Source organism: Macrobrachium nipponense, chromosome 1 (genome assembly GCF_015104395.2).
Source record: "Macrobrachium nipponense isolate FS-2020 chromosome 1, ASM1510439v2, whole genome shotgun sequence".
NCBI lineage: Eukaryota > Metazoa > Arthropoda > Malacostraca > Decapoda > Palaemonidae > Macrobrachium > Macrobrachium nipponense.
The window spans coordinates 206,406,553-206,425,846 of record NC_087200.1 but is presented as its reverse complement, the minus strand read 5'-3'; the positions used below and the strand labels follow the sequence as shown (position 1 = coordinate 206,425,846).

At 34.6% G+C, this 19,294-nt stretch overlaps 1 non-coding gene across 1 annotated transcript; it reads left to right on the top strand.

The window, feature by feature from the left end:
* The first annotated feature begins 18,993 nt into the window (after window positions 1-18,993).
* On the top strand, window positions 18,994-19,075 carry Trnas-gcu (transfer RNA serine (anticodon GCU)). The gene has a single exon. It is a non-coding gene; the product is annotated as a tRNA-Ser (tRNA).
* Window positions 19,076-19,294: the final 219 nt, after the last annotated feature.

Below are 19,294 nucleotides of genomic sequence, written 5' to 3'. Positions count from 1 at the left end.
GAATCAACAATCGTTCCTCAAATAACATTAAAAAACAAAAATGAAGCCACAATTCGTCTCGAATCGTCCAATGAAAATCTAGCAAACGAAAGTCAAAGCAAAGTCATGATAACAACTGCCACTTAAATCAGTAATCATTCGATATAAAACGACCAAAGGCGACGCTACTGAACCCAAAAAGGAAATATTTTGCAGGAAGCTCATAATAGGCTCCTGGGAAGTCGAAATAAGAGCGTCCAACCACCTGCTGGGCCATTGTGTACCTTGTTAGCGACGGGGAAATCCTTTTCGATGCGTATTGAGACTTCGATATCATTCTGAAAGGTGGGCAATTTTTGTCCCTTTTAGCCAGCGCATGCGCGCTGGTGAAATATGTCTATCTTTGAGTGTGAGGTTATTTCCTGTGGGTAGGTGTTTCTTAAGAGAGGAGGTTAGATTGTAATTCAATTGCTAATACAATATATATTTTTTTTAATTTAAATTTTCCTTTCTTAGGACATACGTTATGGTAAAGTGATGTCTGTATGGTGTTTGTACGTTGCATGGAACCAGTGGTTATTCAGCAACGGGACCAACGGCTTTACGTGAACTTCCGAACCACGTCGAGAGTGTGCTTCTGTCACCAGAAATACACATCTCTCATTCTTCAATGGAATGACCAAGTATAGAACTCGCGGCCACCGAGGTGGCACGTCAACACCATACCGATCAAGCCACTGAGGCGCTTTATGGTAGAGTGAGGTTATAGTTTAACTGTAATGAATATTATACGTAACTTTGCCTTACTTTAGGAGTTATTTTTGTTGCACAAATGACTTTAATTTGCTTTATTTTAATTTGCTTTTTTTTTGTTTTTTTTCTACTCATTGGGTGAGTATTTAATTATATCTTGATACAATACTTATATAATCAATTAAATAATTAACCATTCTATAATTTCGTTTTTCACCAGGAGGGGTGTAAAAGTATTGTAATTATAAAATTATTATTATCATCGTCATCATTATTAATCTAGAACAGTTCATTCAAAATCTGTATGATCTAAAAAAAATGTTTCAGATTTCCTGCAAGAAATATTTTTTCCCACTTTAAATAAAGTTTAAATATTTGTTTTTCTTTGAAAATATCTGTTCCTTGGCGTTCAGTCTTTTTACCCTCACGCCCAAATGCTCTTTTATATTCCCACCTTCATACCAATTCGTTTCAGATTCTCACTCTTTTTCCCCCTTTACTTTTTTTTCCATCAAAGTACATAAACCTTTATAACCCGGAAAGCAATTACGGAGCCAAACTTTTGGCAGAGGATCCATCCTTTATTTTTTCTGGCTTATTTTACTTTTGTTGAATACTTTTTAATAGCAGTCGTTTATCATGTTTTTGGGATGTTAGATCCGAAGGGATGTTTTCAAAAATTTGTCTCTGTCATGCTTTTGAGTCTGGATTTTGACTTTTTTTTTACTGGAACATTAGATATGTCCTGATAATCCAACTAATCTCTCTCTCTCTCTCTCTCTCTCTCTCTCTCTCTCTCTCTCTCTCTCTCTCTCCAATTTAGGTAGAGCTGTTTCTATCTTCAAACCCTCTCCCGTCCTTTTCTTAAGTTTAATATTCTTATTAACTGAGCCACCCATGTCTTTACGTTTGATGGGAGAGTGGGTGGCCTGCCAATAGTCAAAATATTTGCCATTCTTTATATATTAGTGTTCAAGCTTATAATTAGCAAGATCAAAAGTGGTTCACAATAGACACCCGCCCAAAAGGAAACTCCTACCAAGAGGAAGCAATACTATCATATTTCAGCACCCTCTGCAGATTAACTTAAATATATAAATGAGATAAAAATGTAACTTCTGAAAAATTAAGACAAATGAAAATTGATGACAAACGTGTCAAGATCTCTGCTGTTTGGAGCTGCCAACATCTAGATAAATTCTTCTTCAATTGACTGATGTGTATAATATTTGCTACAGATATTAAGGGACTATGTGGAGTCAGAGTAGACTACTGGACCCTTCCATATCAAGTCTTTGTGTTAGTTATCTTTCTTTCTCTCTTTATTTAAATCTTGAGCTGAAACCCTTAGGGACAGGGCCAACAGACAATGATAAACTCAAGAGGACCCCAAAGGGAAACCAGCAAGCAGAGAGAAGCAGATTATAAGAAAAGATGGTAATTAATTAAGTCTTTGTGTTAGTTATCTTTCTTTCTCTCTTTATTTAAATCTTGAGCTGAAACCCTTAGGGACAGGGCCAACAGACAATGATAAACTCAAGAGGACCCCAAAGGGAAACCAGCAAGCAGAGAGAAGCAGATTTATAGAAAGATGTAATTAAGTTAATATGGTGGAATAGAAAGTAAAAACGGTGCACCTGACATTTAGGAGACATCAGCAGAGAGCAGGAATGAATTTGCTCCTCCTTTAAATATTTGGAGATTAGAAATTCCATAACTACAGTATACAAACTATTCTACGTTTTAATTGTAGCTAAGATGAAACTCCTAGCAACTGAGCAGTATTAAACCTGTTATACAACAAACTGCGGGAAATTGCATTTTGGCTTAACAAATAATTATATTCTTCGGAACTAGAGAGAGAAAATATAAACTGAATATATACTGAATATCTGATCTGTCCCTTTACCTTGAACAATGACAGCACTTCTAAAGGATCCTAGCATTAGTACCGGACTGTTGAAGAAAAGGGTACGAAAATAATGGATTATTTCCTTTACTGGCTCAATGGAAGGCGAGCTTGTTTTCTTGGCAGAGAATAAAGATGCTTTCCTATACACACAGAGACCTCATTGCGTGACTCACAGTGGAAAGAAGACGAATGAAAAGGAAGTGGAGAAGCAGCGAGATGTAGCTCAAAATAACAAGAACCTCATCAAGGTTAAGATGACAAGGGGACTGAGAATTCATGGCATCAAAGACTACTGGGGAGTGATACAGACAGGCAGGTATGCAAAGAGAATTAAGGCTAGATAATTATAGAATAAAAGATGAAGAAACCGAGGGCAGGAGAATAATTGAAGACTGGAATGGAGTACTAATTTAGTACAATGGTCAAGCGCTTGGACCTAGAATAAGGTCATTCAGAGCTTAAAGGAAATTCATGATTAAAATTTTTGAAAGGAGCTACAAGAGGAAAACCTCATAGCATTTGCACTATGAAGTGATTGTTAGAGGAGGGTGGAAAGTAAAATATGAACGAAGGTATACATTTATTTAAAGGAATTGAAATGGTTGCAGCAAGGGACCAAAGGGAAGTTGCAAAGAACCTTACGTCGACTACAGTGCACCGCGTGAAGTGCAATGGACGCACTATCTTCCCGCAGGAGAATAGCAATACAAGACTAATCTTAAACCATTGACATAAATAAGCTATAACTAAAAATTCAGAGGCTGGCGGAAAAAACCAATCGTAAACAAGGAAACAAGCAAAAACACTCGATGTCACGTTTCATAACACGTTCATATATCATAAGGTGCTAACATCAGTTGGGTTACCGAAACTCAGAAGATCAATAAGAGTCTGTAATATAAAATTAATTCACATTTATAAAAAATATATAATTAAAGTTTACTTGCTCATTTAAATATGTACATAACAAACTAGTTATTCATAAAAAAAATATGTTAAGAGCTAAAAAAACAAAAATTATTTACAAGGTGACAATAAAATTGATGAAATTTAGATTAAAACAGGAATATTAACCATTACAAAGCGAAGGATTAGAAAGGAAAAAAAAAAGAATATATATATATATATATATATATATATATATATATATATATATATATATATATATATATATATATATATATATATATATATATATATATATATATATACTAATAAACAGTCAAATATTATTTCAATGTAATGAATTAGAAATTAATAATATTGCAACAACTGCAATGCCATTTCTTTTCATTGGCTGCTCGTTAAATATAGCTTTCATGTTAATAATGGTCTTTAAATTGGCAGTCACTCACTGGCAATTTTCTTCTCAGGTCGTTAATCGTTCTTCACCAAGGACGGATATGGCATAAAACGACGAGAGAGAGAGAGAGAGAGAGATGAGAGAGAGAGAGAGAGAGAGAGAGAGAGAGGGAGAGTTAAATGTAATCCCTAATCTTGATTGTTTCGATGGTCAGGGATGTGTAATAAGCACGGAAGTGGGTCAACATATACGCGAGAGAGAGAGAGAGAGAGAGAGAGAGAGAGAGAGAGAGAGAGAGAGAGAGAGAGGGAACAACCTACAATCTTCCCAAGAAATCTTCCTCCGTACATTGATAAATTCATCAGTATAAATGATTAACGTTATGTTGAAATATTTATAGGTTAATGGCAACTTCACACAGTGTAAGAAAGAAATTTATTAGGAAAAAGGAAATAGCTCCACTAATCATTAAACCAATTTCAAAAGCTATTGATTCATTTATATCATATGATAATCGATATTCAAGAGTAGAGAAGAATATGAACACCCAAAGTCAGGTCAGTCTCAAAATCATAAATTAATAAATATTAAAAATATTCACCTACGTTATTGTAAAAGAGCAGACGAATTCAAATAACTTTTTAAAAACATATTTTCATGCGGTAATTTTCGTTTAATCATAAGACACCTGAAGTAATTTACATGCATGAAGGGAATAATCACCTCCCTCAGTGAAAGGACAGGTTCGCCAAACTTCATCTCCTGAGAAATATTCTGTTGAAGGGATTACTTTCATGCACTGCCTCTGGTCCTTTGTTCAGGGAACTTTGAAGTTGCGAAAATCGGGAAATTTATGCTCTAAGTCATTTTGAATCAGGACGTTCATGCTCATTAAACATTCTTAATTTCTTCTTATTTTCAGCTGTGACAGTGAGTATTCCTCTTCTGGACTGTCAGTCAAAGTATGAATATCATTCATGTACTGAGGTTACATATTTATGCAACTGGAAAAACGAATAAACTTCTCTAATGATATTTTCAAAAAATAAAAAGACAATCTAGTCCAGGAGAGAGCGCCTGATATTAACTACTGGAATTTATGGAAAGAGATATAATCTTGTTATATGAAGGTACCCTAAGCTTTTCAGTTCATGGAAATATAAATTGATTAAGCTAAAATATTGCCATTCCACTTAATATGAAGACACTGCTACGCATACCAAAAGTTTACTTACTTAAACAAACACACACATACAAAGAAAATACAGATCTAGAAGCACAATGAAACTGATAAATAAAAAAAAACTCATTCGTCTTTATAAGGTGAAGCCAAAAACTTAAGCAAAGTAAGAATTCCCTCAGGACAGCCTCTAGAACTTGGGAAATAGTATAGTGACTGGTTTCAGAAAAGGGACGCCAATGTAAAAATAAGATACAATTGGGAAAGATGGTTTCTTCATAACATCTAAAAAGTAAAAAAAAAAAAAAAAAAAAAAAAAAAAAAAAAAAGTTTTTTTCCACGAAGTTGCCTTAGGTAACTGTTGAAGAAAATAATTTGATTTGAACATATATTTATATGTAAATTCTTTAGAAATTGAGCTTTAATTACACAATTCAATTACTCGCAGTCACGTACTCACAGAACGTTTTTATAATAATAATTGCGTTCGTTTTATGCATCTTAATGCTCCTCTTCTGAATATATTTATTTACAAGTTCGGTGTGGAACAGAAACGTGCAGTAAAGTGAGTGCCTATGAGAAAGGTGTCAAAAGAATGGCAGCGTAAACAAAGCAATCTAAATAACAAATAGGACAACGTGAAATTCCATTAGGCATCCAGCTGAGTTCGCAATGTTTACAAATACACAAGCAACAACAAAAATGGTGCAACAAAACTGTTAACTGCGTTTGTGCCCGAATTCGCTCAAGAGAGTCGGAAAGAATGTTATTGAATAAATAAATTATGCACGAAGATAGTTGGCAAAAATTAGATAGATAAATAAATGGAGAGAATAAACGAGACGTAGGTGACAAAGAAGAATGACAAAGATTTCTTTAGCTGCCTTTCAGGTCTTTAGACAAAATGCGATGCCATTGAAGGAAATTGAATTTTATAGGCTTCGGGAACAGGTAATTCATAGTCCTGCTGTTTATAAAGAGCTCTAGCAAATGGTCCATATTCATCTTATCAATGATATTGGCTAGGTAAATTACTTGTTTTTATTCTGTTTCGTAATATATAAGGTCAGAAACTGGTATGTCTCTCTCTCTCTCTCTCTCTCTCTCTCTCTCTCTCTCTCTCTCTCTCTCTCGCTATATATTATATATATATATATATATATATATATATATATATATATATATATATATATATATATATATATATATATATATATATATATAGCGAGAGAGAGAGAGAGAGAGAGAGAGAGAGAGAGAGAGAGAGAGAGAGAGAGAGAGAGAGAGCACTACCAGTTTCTGACCTTATACTTTACGAAACAATATAAAAACAAGTAATTTGACCAGCCAATATCATTGATATATATATATATATATATCTTACATTATAATATATAAATATATATCTATAGTATATATATATATAATAATATACTATATATATAGTGAGAGAGAGAGAGAGAGAGAGAGAGACGAGAGAGAGAGAGAGAGAGAGAGAGAGAGATAAAGAGAGAAATAGAGAAGGAGCGTAACTGAGAGACCACACGGTTTAAGACCCTCTCGCATTTATTACTCGTATGCTTCTTGTATGCTTCAAATGGCACGGATATCTCCGTTAATTAGCGGCATTGAAAGCATAGCGCTGTGGGTGGAACATGTAATAATTAGTGTGTAATCGAAACCGCGTCTTCCATTGGTGTAATGACCTGCGGATTCTGTCACGCACAAGCAAGAAATATGTTCTGCTCAGGAATGGTTTACTATCTAAACTTTAAGTATAAATCTCGGTATGTTAACACCTTTCTCGAGTAGTCATCAATTTTGAGTTTACTTGAAATTAGGAAACGATTTGTTAAAAATATTCAGGTATATTTGGTGAGATGTAGATCTACGTGACATTATTGAGCATCGAAAAAATTATTGGTATCCTTCAAAATACTAGTATTTTCAAAGATGAAGTTATATACCTTTCCGGCACTAGAAAAGATGCTTTAGTATCCCTCTTAATAAACGATGCATTTTGTAACATTTAGGAACATACCTTAATATTTCTCGTAATAATTTTTTCTTGAAGATTCTTTCGGTTATTTAGCAAATATTTCCTATGCAACTGAAACCAGAATTTGTGTCATTGGCAAAGCGATTTTATTTTCTAAATTTCGAGCTAATTTTTACTTCACTAACAACTGTAATATCTTTTAAAATGTGTATGATGTGTAACTTATATATGATTGTATCAAACTACATATGTTTCTGGAGCTACTGCTGTAATTAAGCTGAAGACTGGGACTTGATATGAAACATTCCATTCATTATAAGGGGCAAATAATTAGTGATGGTTTATTCCTCCAAAATACAATTATTTCTTTTAAGGCTTTCATCCATTTGGCATCTGCTGTTGACCTTCATGTAACAACATCAGATGAGATCTGGTTTTATAATTACACAATTCCATTTTATTTTCTACACTTCACGATAGCGTCCTAATTAATGTATTGATACTATCGTTGCGCGAAAACTTAATCAGAAGATGAAACCCAATAAATTAAATAAAATTTATTAAGTTTATACATTTTCCATTCACAATGAGGACCCCATTTTAGCTCCCGGAATTAAAGAAACTATCATTGCTTCGTAAACGATAATGTTTTCGAAGAACGTAATTTCCAGTATAAATCAAAACGCATTTCCATTATAAATGAAAAATAGACAGAAGAGTGGTAATCAAAAAGACCTCATTCGACATCACTGGGAAAACTTCCAACTGCTGACTATGACACGGCTACTAAATGGAGGTATTTAAAATCTCATGAATATATGACGAAAGGAATGAGAGTAATGAGTCTTGTGATGAAGAAATAAAAACCCTTTCAGGAATACTATTTATATGCAAAATAAGATGAAAGAAAATGTGCGGTTTTTTTTTATCTTTCAGATTAGGTTTTTTAGCAATGCTCACAGTCAAATAAATTCAAGAATTTTTTTTTTAAATCCTAACAAGTCAATTTTTGTAATCAATGATAGTATTTACAGGCTTTTTAAAGAATGCTCACGGTCAGATATTTGTTTTGAATGCATTCAGAAACACTGCCACTCCAAGTTTCTTTGTTTGTAAAACCTCCACCATATTTGTACGTTACTTTCTTTGACCCCACATAGCCTTTTATTATTATTATTATTTTTTTTTTTTTTTGCTTTATCACAGTCCTCCAATTCGACTGGGTGATATTTATAGTGTGCGGTTCCGGGTTGCATCCTGCCTCCTTAGGAGTCCATCACTTTTCTTACTATGTGTGCCGTTTCTAGGATCACACTCTTCTGCATGAGTCCTGGAGCTACTTGAGCCTCTAGTTTTTCTAGATTCCTTTTCAAGGATCTTGGGATCGTGCCTAGTGCTCCTATGATTATGGGTACGATTTCCACTGGCATATCCCATATCCTTCTTATTTCTATTTTCAGATCTTGATACTTATCCAGTTTTTCCCCCTCTTTCTCTTCAACTCTGGTGTCCCATGGTACTGCGACATCAATGAGTGATACTTTCTTCTTGACTTTGTCAATCAACGTCACGTCTGGTCTGTTTGCACGTATTCCACCCTATCCGTTCTGATACCATAGTCCAGAGGATCTTTGCCTGATCGTTTTCTATCACTCCTTCAGGTTGGTGCTCGTACCACTTATTACTGCAAGGTAGCTGATGTTTCTTGCACAGGCTCCAGTGGAGGGCTTTTGCCACTGAATCATGCCTCTTTTTGTACTGGTTCTGTGCAAGTGCCGGGCATTCACTTGCTATGTGGTTTATGGTTTCATTTTTCGTATTGCACTTCTTACATATGGGAGAGATGTTATTTCCGTCTATCGTTCTTTGAACATATCTGGTTCTTAGGGCCTGATCTTGTGCCGCTGTTATCATTCCTTCAGTTTCCTTCTTTAGCTCTCCCCTCTGTAGCCATTGCCAATTGTCATCGCTGGCTAGTTCTTTAGTCTGTCTCATGTATTGTCCTTGCATTGGTTTGTTGTGCCAGTCCGCTGTTCTGTCTGTCTTTCTCCTGTCTCTGTATATTTCTGGGTCTTCGTCTACTTTTATTAGTCCTTCTTCCCATGCACTCTTTAGCCACTCGTCTTCACTGGTTTTCAGATATTGCCCCAGAGCTCTGTTTTCGATGTTGACGCAGTCCTCTATACTTAGTAGTCCTCTCCCTCCTTCCTTTCGTGTTATGTATAGTCTGTCCGTATTTGCTCTTGGGTGTAGTGCTTTGTGTATTGTCATATGTTTCCTGGTTTTCTTGATCTATGCTGCGAAGTTCTGCCTTCGTCCATTCCACTATTCCTGCGCTGTATCTGATTACTGTCACTGCCCATGTGTTTATGGCTTTTATCATATTTCCGGCGTTGAGTTTTGACTTGAGTATCGCCTTGAGTCTCTCCATATATTCTTTCCTGATCGTGTCCTTCATCTCTTGGTGTTTTATATCTCCTCCTTCCATTATTCCCAGGATTTTTGTATCCTGTCTCATCATATGTGTTTGATGTTGCTCCCTTCTGGTAGCTTATCCCTTCAGTTCTCGTTACTTTGCCTTTTTGTATGTTGACTAAGGCGCATTTTTCTATTCCAAACTCCATCATAGATTGTCCCCAGATACAATCCTTACAGTCTGGATTAGGGTATCTATTTCCTTGATGTTCTTACCATACAGCTTGATGTCGTCCATGAACATCAGATGGTTGATTCTGTTGCCTCTTTTCTTGAGTTGGTACCCGGCATCCATCTTCTGTAGTACTTTTGTCATGGAATCATGGCTACTACGAAAAGTAGTGGGGACAGTGAGTCGCCCTGGAAGATCCCTCTCCTGATATTAGCCTCTGCTAGTCTTATTCCAGAGCTTGTAAGTATTGTATTCCAGTTGCGCATTGTATTTTTGAGGAAGCTGATGGTATTTTCCTCTGCCCCATATATTTTCAGGCATTCTATTAGCCATGTGTGTGGTATCATGTCGAAGGCTTTCTTATAGTCTATCCATGCCATGCTTAGGTTGGTTTTTTCTTCTCCTCCTGTTCTTCATTACCATTTTGTCTATCAGGAGCTGGTCTTTTGTGCCCCTACACTTCCTTCTGCAGCCTTTCTGTTGGTGGGGGATGGCGTTTGTCTCCTCTAGGTAGTTGTATAGCCTTTCACTGATGATACCTGTTAGTAACTTCCACATTATTGGTAGGCAGGTGATAGGCCTGTAGTTACTGGCTATATTTCCCTTACTCTTGTCTTTTTGTTCTAAGGATGTTCTTCCTGTGGTCATCCATTTGGGTGCTTGGTGATTTGAGATACAATGCTGGAGTTGTTCTCCTATTCGTGGGTGTAGGGCCTTGAAGTTTTTGAGCCAGTATCCATGGACTTCATCAGGACCTGGGGCTTTCCAGTTTGGCATTTTCTTAGTTGGTGTCTGACTGTGTCTGTCGTGATGTCTGTGAATCTTTGTTTTATTCTCCCTGTTTCTTCTTCCTTGACTTCCTGGAGCCATGTTGCATGTTTGTTGTGTGATACCGGATAGCTCCATATGTTTTCCCAGAGTCTCTTACTTGGTTTGGCTTCAGGAATTTCTGGGTGGTTGTCTTCCCCTCCTAGTTGGCTGTATAGTCTTTTCTGGTTGGTTCCGAATAGTTTGTTCTGTTGGTATCCCTTATTCCTGTTCATGTACCGTTGGATCTTATGTGCTTTGGCCTTAAGCCTCTGTTTTACATCTTCTATTGTGTTTTTTAGTTTCCCCTCTCTTGTACTTTGTATTTCTCGTTGAGTTTCCTCCCTTGTTTTCTTGCTTCTTAGCCTTTTTTCTGCCATCTCTTTCAGTGTACTCAAGTCAGATCTCATCACCATGATTTGCTTTTCCAGGCGCCTTTTCCAAGGAGGTTGCTGTTTTGGTTTCTGTTGGGTTGGTTGTGCTGATGGTGTTGGTGTTCGAATCCCCATCAGTTCTGCTACTAATCTTGCTCCTGCATATGTCAAGTTATTTGTTTCTGTGATACTGGTGGTGTGTATTATGCCCATTATTTCATTGACCTCACTTGTTTTCTCCTTTAATTTCTTGGTGTTGTAGGCTTTCATGGAGGGGATCTTTGTTCTCTCTGTATCTGGCTCCATCCATTGTCTAATCTTTTCTACCCATTCCGTCCTCTCTGTTACTTCGTCGGTGTTTCTTCGTGTTTCGTTGTTTGATACCTCATCCTCCCTGTCGTCTTCTGTGGCATCGTCTCTCAGTTCGTCTTCGTGTAATTCGTTGTCGTGTGACATTTCCCTTTCCAGTTCTTCTCTTTCTGTTGGGGAGAGCCAGTTCTTTTTCTTTATGTTTCTTACTTGGTCTGCCAGCCTCTGCTCTGTTTGGGGGGTGTTATTCCTCTCATTCCAGATGTTGACCAATCTTCTTCTATATCCTCTCTCAGTCGGGTTGCTTCTGATGTAGCATCTCCATATTTCCTTATTTTCTTCTCTTCCATTATTATTATTATTATTATTATTATTATTATTATTATTATTATTATTATTATTATTATTATTATTATTATTATTATTATTATTATTACTATTATTATTATTATTATTGTACCAAACAAAAAACTTCTTTCAGTTTTCCTCTGAAGATTGAAAAAGAAACCATAAAATCACTTTGTAACTTGTTTACTTCTAAGTATTTACATTTAGTGGAGTAAAATTAAATGTAAATACTTAGAAGTAAACAAGTTACAAAGTGATTTTGTGGTTTCTTTTTTAATTATTATTATTATTATTATTTATTTCTTTTTTTTTTTTTGTTGCTCTATCACAGTCCTCCAATTCGACTGGGTGGTATTTATAGTGTGGGGTTCCGGGTTGCATCCTGCCTCCTTAGGAGTCCATCACTTTTCTTACTATGTGCGCCGTTTCTAGGATCACACTCTTCTGCATGAGTCCTGGAGCTACTTCAGCCTCTAGTTTTTCTAGATTTCTTTTCAGGGATCGGTTGGGATCGCGCCTAGTGCTCCTATGATTATGGGTACGATTTTCCTTCCAACTGGCATATCCCATATTCTTCTTATTTCTATTTTCAGATCTTGATACTTATCCAGTTTTTCACTCTCTTTCTCTTCAACTCTGGTGTCCCATGGTATTGGGACATCAATGAGTGATACTTTCTTCTTGACTTTGTCAATCAACGTCACGTGTGGTCTATTTGCACGTATCACCCTATCCGTTCTGATACCATAGTCCTAGAGGATCTTTGCATGATCGTTTTCTATCACTCCCTCTGGTTGGTGCTCGAACCACTTATTACTGCAAGGTAGCTGATGTTACTTGCACAGGCTCCAGTGGAGGGCATTCTTGCTTGCTATGTGGTTTATGGTTTCATTTTTCGTATTGCACTTCCTACATATGGGAGAGATGTTATTTCCGTCTATCGTTCTTTGAATATATATGGTTCTTAGGGCCTGATCTTGTGCCGCTGTTATCATTCCTTCAAATTCCTTCTTTAGCTCTCCCCTCTGTAGCCATTGCCAATTGTCATCGCTGGCTAGTTCTTTAGTCTATCTCATGTATTGTCCGTGCATTGGTTTATTGTGCCAGACCTCTGTTCTGTCTGTCATTCTCCTGTCTCTGTATTTTATTTTTCTGGTTCTTCGTCTACTTTTATTAGTCCTTCTTCTCATGCACTCTTTAGCCCACTCGTCTTCACTGGTTTTCAGATATTGCCCCGCCCAGTGCTCTGTTCTCGATGTTGACGCAGTCCTCTATACTTAGTAGTCCTCTCCCTTCTTCCTTTCGTGTTAAGTATAGTCTGTCCGTATTTGCTCTTGGGTGTAGTGCTTTGTGTATTGTCATATGTTTCCTGGTTTTCTGATCTATGGTGCGGAGTTCTGCCTTCGTCCATTCCACTATTACCTCGTTGTATCTGATTACTGGCACTGCCATGTGTTTATGGCTTTCATCATATTTCCGGCGTTGAGTTTTGACTTGAGTATCGCCTTGAGTCTCTACATATATTCTTTTCTGATCGTGTCCTTCATCTCTTGGTGTTTTATATCCCCTCCTTCCATTATTCCCAGGTATTTGTATCCTGTCTCATCTATGTGTTTGATGTTTGATGTTGCTCCCATCTGGTAGCTTTATCTCTTCAGTTATCTCGTTACGTTTGCCTTTTTGTATGTTGTCTAAGGCGCATTTTCCTATTATTATTAGTATTATTATTATTATTATTATTATTATTATTATTATTATTATTATTATTATTATTATTATTATTATTATTATTATTATTATTATTATTATAAAAGTAATGGCTACTTCAGCAGCATTACACTTGTAGAGATTCTTCAAAGACTTTAATGTCAGTTCCTGATAGTATTATTTAAAGAGGCGGTTGCAAACAAAAGTATGATTAATAGTAAAAAAAAAAAAACAATAATGAAAAATTAGTTTTCACTTAAAGCAAAGCATATTGTTATATTCGAGTAATATTCCTAATCTAGCATTTTATAATAGGCACTAAAATCCTACTGAATGGAATGGAATATACAATATAGGCCACAGGCCAAGCGCTGGGACTTATGAGGTCATTCAGCGCTGAAAGGGAAACAGAAAGTAGTGTTGGAAGGTGTAACAGGAGGAAACCTCAAAGCAGTTGCACTAAAAAAATTTTTTAGGGGAGGGTGGAAAGTAAGATGCACGAAAGAAGAATATAAACGGAGGTACAGTTAAAGGAATGAAAGGAGTTGCAACTAGGGGCCGAAGGGACGCTGCAAAGAATATGGGGCTGAGAATCTTACTGGTGTCATTATCAGTATCTACGTCTCTGAAAACTAAAGAAGCATCGATTTCAACAGCTGAAGATTTAGAATTCCTGAAGTTTAAAAAATGACTTCTGTGTTTGATCCAGAACAACGGAAATGAAGTAGGATTTTGTTCTTGATCCTAAAGCAACGGGAATAAAAAAAATGGTAGACTTAATAAAAATATAAATAAAAAACCAAATGGTAGATTTAACCACATCATAAATCTTAATATAACTGTTATTGTATTCGCTTACATTTCCTCCGAATTCTTATTTTGTATAAATGTTCCGTATTTTTTATCAGATTACAAAATCACGACAGGTTTCGGTAATTAATTCCTCTTTCTTTCTTTACCTTGCAGTCTTTAGGTTCAACTTTATTTCATTAATAATGCGAATCATTCTGTATCAACAATATATATATATATATATATATATATATAGATATATATATATATATATATATATATATATATATATATATATATATATATATATATATATATATATATTATATATATATATATATATATATATATATATATATATATATATATATATATATATATATATATACATATATATATATATATTCCTAACTTATCCTGATCTCTGATACTTGCAAACAAGTAAAGTTTCTTCTATTAGTTAAAAAGTCTAATTCTTGGACATTCTTTTGGAGAGAAATATGTCTGTTTAACTTTTCACCTCGGTAAGGAGCCACATTTTTCACGCTGGAAGCTGCCAATTTCTTTAATAGCGCGCCATCTTTTATTGTATATCCACTTATCAAATCGAATTTATATCCCTGAGTCGAAATATCGAAGTATTTCGTTGGAAAATTAAAAGCGTTTCAGATGTTCCTTAACTGATGTTTGTGTCACGGTTGAATGGCTTGACAGTGACTTCATATGACTTTTCTTGATTTACCATTTAACAGTAACGACATACTTTAAACAAAATTAAATTTAAATATTTTATTGTTTTATTTTATGAAATGTGGTTCTAAAGAGTTTCTAATTATTTTCCTGTCAGTCTAGTACATTTAAAATGATAAGGACTGGAAACAGTAATCCATTGTATAAAAAAAGAGAGAAAATTTCCCCACTTGCCATTTATCGTTCGGTAGACGATAATGACAGGGAAGTTATCTCGTTACACATCGCGGGTTTGTAAGGGTTTGGACGAAAAAAGATATTTCAAAAGAAACTCTAGGGACATTCTGAACTCGAACTTTAATAAAAAAAAAAAAGTTTGCTTTAATGTTTCTCGTTATAGGCGTGAAAAATGTATCCTTTCAAAAAATAATGAAATGCACCAAAAAGTTTGTAGAGAAATCTTGCCTAATTTCCATTTCTCCAAAGAGAGGAAAAAAGGAAACCTAATGACCCCTAATTGCGCAACGATTGTAGCAAATGGTATCTTCTATTATCTTATCGCCCTCTTTCTGCAAATAAACTTTCCCGCATGAATCAAGTAACTCGCTTCCTTATTTTGTAATTGTTCGCTTTAAAATATATCTTGTATAGAAGAAAGTAGACATATTCTAGTTCTCTTCTCATATGTCTCTACTATACTAAACGATGACTGTTTCACCTGTAACTAAAAGGCAATTGACAATCTGAAAGCCTTAATTCTATGTATAAAAGGATATTGAATAAAATTACTCTTAATTGTGCCTGTCGAACTTTCAAGTACTGTCATAATGCATTTATCCTCCAAATAACACAACTATTCTTCTATGATATTATTCTAGTTAAGCTTACCAGCAGCTGCCTACCTCATATAGCAACGAGCACCTCAGGCTACTTAATATTTCAGGGATTATTAAGGTTTTTGGTCGGAATTTGGAGGTCCAGGTATCCGAAGGCCACAAGATCACAATCCAAAGCTATAGATAGCGAGTGTGCCATGGGTTGTATCTTTGGATTAGTTAAGACTTCATGGTGACAATAGCTATTCCATAATCATAGTAAATTTGAAAGACATTGATGATAAGGTTAACATAAATGTGCATGCTAAGTCAAAACTAAAAAAAAAATAATATTGAAAAATGGGGTAATCATTTTAAATTTAAATCCTGCACTCATCTCAATTTGTTTTACATTTTAAGTACCATAAATGATTATCTATCTTCTCTCTTCCTACATTCTTCTCCCTCCCTTTCTCTTCCCTTAAATGCAATACACTTGCAATGCAAATAGATACACTTTCCTTGATCCAGGTTTCCCTGTAACCGGAGGCATCCACATCAAATCGTTGTGTGTATATTAAAAGAACGCCACTGCATTCACCACACTGTCCCCTCCTAACTTATATGACTTATAGTGGGGTGCAAAAACCGTTGAAAAACTCTCTCTCTCTCTCTCTCTCTCTCTCTCTCTCTCTCTCTCTCTCTCTACTCTATGTAAAATGCTCCTGCTTTCAGGATTTTACTCATGAAAAAAAGTCTTAAGATATTCCAGATACCTGAGAGAAAGAGATTAAGAAAATTCCGGTAACTTTGGGGTGTGGGATAAAATTCCGATTCTAAAAGCTCTTAACACTATGATTTTAGGCGAACATTTTTTATCGCGTGATTTTACCTTGTCCGAGCTTTTAGGATGAGCTGAACCTTATATCTTTGTCGAATTTTTTGGAATATTCTCTTTTCTTTTCGGTACAACAGTCCAATGCATATTTGTAGAATGATTACATCTCTTTTTATGTAATGATAAAATAATAAAAAATCGAGTTTGGGTATGAGCCTTGGTCTTGAATCTATAGCGTTGCCACGATTATGTCTAACTTTAACCTTCAATAATATAACAACTACTGAGGCTGGAGGGCTGCAATATGTTATGTATAATGGTTGATGAGTGGATGATCGAAATATCAGTTTGCAGCCCTCTAGCCTCAGTACTTTTTATGATCTTGGGGCGGACAGAAAAAGTGCGGATGGACAGACAAAGCCGCCATAGTAGTTTTTTTTACTGAGAACTAAAAAAAGTAGTTAGGAGAAACACTCCCGCCTGCTATTCTGTTACCAATTATTTCATCTTGCAAAATCTTCCAAAAAGCGTGCCATTACTGAAGATTGTCATGAACTCTGGCAAAAAGAATAACGTGATTATTATCAAGGAATAGCCGAATATGCAATTCTTAAAGAGTGTTTCAGTACACAAAGAAGAGGCTATATATTTAACAAACGGTTGTAAAAAGGCGTCATGATAATTACTTGGTGAATTATAATGCATGGTTGCAGGAAATACATAAGAATGGATCTAAAATTAAAGTGTCAATTAACGTTACAAAATACGAAACTAATAAATTTCTTACTTTCTTATATTTGCATTTCATTACTTTCTTATATTTCCATTTCATATTTTTCAGTCTTCCTTAGAATATTTCTAACATGTGTAAGGACTTAAGGAACGCAAATATAGAAATGAAATCGACTGGTTATTCACATGGGAGAAGGCTCTGTTACGCAAGCAAACAAACGAACACACATTAATAGAGGGAGCGGAATCCCAAATGAACTGCAATTTGTATCTGTAAAGGCATAACACCGTCCCAGAGTTTGCATATCAAACGAACCCCAGCATCCTGGGAACGGATATCGTTGGACATGCTTACAATCACGAGTGAATATTCGCCCAGAGTTGTGCTTCCAATATTTTGGGAGATGTTTATATATTTTAAAATGATATAATTGTGAGTTGTAACTGCAGAATAGTTTTGATTCTGCAATGGATGAGGGTAGTAAGAGTTATTGAATGCACAGCTGTTAGTGAAAAATTTAGACGTAAATGATCATAATTATATTTTATATAATATATATATATATATATAATATCTATATATAATATATAATATATAATATATATTATATATATATTATATATTTATTATAATATATTATAATATTTATATAAATATATAAATATACTATATTACATATAGAAAATATATTATCTATATATATATATATATATAGATATAAATTATATATATATATATATAGTATAAATTATTTATAATTAATAATTTTATATAAATATATATCTCTATAGATATATATATATATATTGTAGTTCGATTTAAGAGACTTATTCTATATTTTCGACTTTAAGAGTTCTGTAACATCGGGGTACATATCTATATATATATATATATATATATATATATATAATATATATATATATATATCTATATTATATATATATATATATATCTATACATTATATTCATATATATATATATATATATATCTATATATCTATATATCTAATGTAAAAGGTCGAAATTTAAGAGACACTTATTCTGATATTTTCGCTTTAAGAGTTCTGTACATCGGGTACATTATATATATAGATATATATATATATATAATATATATATTATATATATGTATATATATATATATATATAATACATATATTCATATATATATATATATATATATATATATAATATATATATATATATTTATTAGTATATATATATATACCCGATGTACAGAACTCTAAAAGGGAAAATATAGAATAAGTGTCTCTTAAATTCGACCTTTTACATAACCTGGAACGGAATAAAGATTATTCTTTCGAAATCATTCAAAGGGAAGAGCGTCAAGGAAAGAATTCCTATTTCTTTTGGCCTTCCTACTTAAATTTCTAGCATAAGGTATGAACCATTTTTGGCCGTTTTGCTACAGGGACCAGCCCCCTTTGCTATACAAATCATTTGTCAGAAATGGAGCGCTTTTGGTAAATCGATGTTGCGTTCAAAATGAATGGTTCCTGGTTTGTTACCTAACGACATCTGTTATAAAATAAGGAGGCCCTCAATTTATATTTTCATTGTTCGAAGTTTTCTACATCTGTGAATGTCAAAGGCTGTAAATTTTCTCTGAATACTTTTTGTGTTGATAAACTTTGACTGATTTCTGAACGATTTTTGAAAATTTGTTAGTTTACAGATAAATTTACTGATCACCCACAGGGGAGTTCAAAATATTCCTTGAACATTACCAATCTCCTTATCTTATCTTTTATATCTCTTAATATCTCTCATTTTTTTTCCTCTGCAAGACGAGGTGGCCGAGTGGTTAAGGCGTTGGACTGCTAATCCAATAGGGTCTCCCTGCGTGGGTTCGAGTCCCATCCCCGTCGAATAAACACCTTTTCTGAATAAGTATCGTTCGATCCCCGAATCATTGCTTAGATAAAACGATGTTGTTGGGTTCCCCAGATAAACCTGCAAGATTCTGTTGATTTGAGAAGTGAATTAAGAAGTAATCTATTCATTTGTTTCTCCAAATGCTCCGATGTAGTAAGTTTATTCAATTGAATCTATTCATTAGAGGCTCTTTCTCTCTCTCTCTCTCTCTC